Below are 2500 nucleotides of genomic sequence, written 5' to 3'. Positions count from 1 at the left end.
CTCAGCGGTCTGAGTTCGAATCCCGCCCGGGGCTGAAATAATTTTAGTATCGCTGCGCTGCGAACCGTTACTCCAACTCTCGTGGGCGCGGAGTTGTGTGTGATTCACCTTGGTCTTTGGATCACGTGTTGGACTCGTGACCGACAGTTATTTCCCTCCCGGAAGAGAGCTCAGAGCTCGTAGGTCCGATCTATGGGTAATGCTATGACCTTGCACACACACACACACCCAACTCCCCGCCCACGAGAGTTGGAGTAACACCCCTCAGCGCTGCGATTCTGGGGTGTGTGTGTGTGTGTGTGTGTGTGTGTGTGTGTGTGTGTGTGTGTGTGTGTGTGTGTGTGTGTGTGTGTGTGTGTGTGTGTGTGTGTGTGTGAGGTCACAGCATTACCCATAGATCGGTCATACATGAGCTCTGATCTCTCATCCGGGAGGGTAATAGCTGTCGATCACGAGTCCAACACGTGATCCAAGACCATGGTGAATTACACACACACACGTCAACTGTTATAGCTGCCGTCAAGCGATTTTATTCAACTGAAACACAGTCATGAGTAAAAAGAAATTAAAAGAATTAACCCAATTTCAACCCTTTTGCAGTTTTACTTCAATATCTAATCTAACTGCCGTCAGACGATTTTATTCAGATAAGGGGAGACCACCCCCTTTTCTTGCAGCGAAAGAGTTAATGTGTAATGAGGTTTGTCTAATTAAGATGGACAGGCGGAGGCAGAGAAGAGCAGAAACCTCCTCCCATTTTCCCCTGAACCCAATTTCCTCCACCTATTTCAAAATAAAAATTTCTTTACTCCAGAGTACATTAAATAAAAATCCTAAAATTTGTGAAAATAGAGTTTTAGTCAATAAAGAACTTATAAAATCAGAATTATTTAAATAATAAAGTTTCAGTTTCAGGACTGAAAAGTGGACCAGTATTCCTTTACGAGTTGAGACTAGCATCTAATCTTAAAGACATTTATGTGTGAATCTGGGCCGTAGGGGCGCCGCGAGTTCCCTATACTACTAAATGTACAATGCTTACTCAGCCAATACCCTTAAAAGAGGGCAAATGCAGAAATCATCACAGCCAACTAAAATATTGGACATAATATAGATGCCGTGATCTTAGGTACTAAGGGAATAAAGTTACCTATCACAGCGCCATATCGATAATTCAATCATTCTTCGTTTAATGGTCTTTGACCTAACAAGCATCAAGTCCTCTTGGTCCGATCCTCAACCATGTTGCCTCGACCGGCATTTGATGACTTGGCAGGTTATGTGTCTCGATTTCGTAGACTTAGCGATAGTGCGAGACACGGGTGATTCCATGAACCCCTGGGTACGTTGGTTATACTGTATGCGATAGTTTCGCCTTCATAAAACTGAAAAATTATCATCGTGTCCAGTTTGTACAGTCCTTAGCTTAAATCTAAGTTGTTGACAAATGTATACTAGGTCAGACCGGATTCTATTATATTTCTATTCACATATCCAGTTTAATCAAGGATACACTTGTGAAAAAGATAAATTTAAGCCAAGGACTTTACAAACTGGATGGAAATCTGTAGGCCACGGGAAGATTTCCCGACAAACCTTCCCTAGTTCCTTCTCCTCACCTCCCTGCCTTTGTATATATACTCATATTTCTTTTCTTAATGTACCCTAAAGATGTCTGAATAGACGAAAGCGCTCGGTCCACAGTTTATTATTTTTCCTTTAGGTTTTTCCGCATACTTAGAATCACGAGTCTATGTGATTTATCCTGCGCGCGCACACATACATACACACACACACACACACATATATATATATATATATATATGTATATATATATATTATACATATATATACATACATATATGTATATACATATATATATATATGTATACATATATATATACATATATATGTATACATATATATATATACATATATATATATACATATATATATATACATATATATATACATATATATATGTATATATATACATATGTATACATATATATATATACATATATATTATACATATATATACACATATATACATACATATATATATATATACATATGTATACATATATATATATACATATGTATACATATATATATATACATATATATATATATATATATATAATATATATATATATATATATTCTAACACAAGGCTCTTTCCCCCTTACAAAAGGGATAGCTGGTTCAAAGCATTCAGTGCAAGTATCAAGAAATCCATATCCGCAGCAAGACTATTGACAATTAGATAAATTGTTGATACCATTACACTTAGCAGTGTCATTGTTATTATAACAGTACAACAATGACTGTTGTCTTCTAGATAGTTTCTGTGAGAGGCTTATTATCTCTGGATCGTAAATTTACGATGTGAACGAATCCTTTAAGACATCGTAGTCATATCGTAAGTATTCGATGTTGAGAGATTCGTTTGGTACAATACTCAGTAGCGTATCCGGTAGTAGCCTACCATTCTTAAATG

This window comes from Oratosquilla oratoria, chromosome 35 (genome assembly GCF_046742065.1).
Source record: "Oratosquilla oratoria isolate Oo_2021 chromosome 35, ASM4674206v1, whole genome shotgun sequence".
In the NCBI taxonomy this organism is placed as follows: domain Eukaryota; kingdom Metazoa; phylum Arthropoda; class Malacostraca; order Stomatopoda; family Squillidae; genus Oratosquilla; species Oratosquilla oratoria.
Note: the sequence above shows the minus strand (reverse complement) of the source record.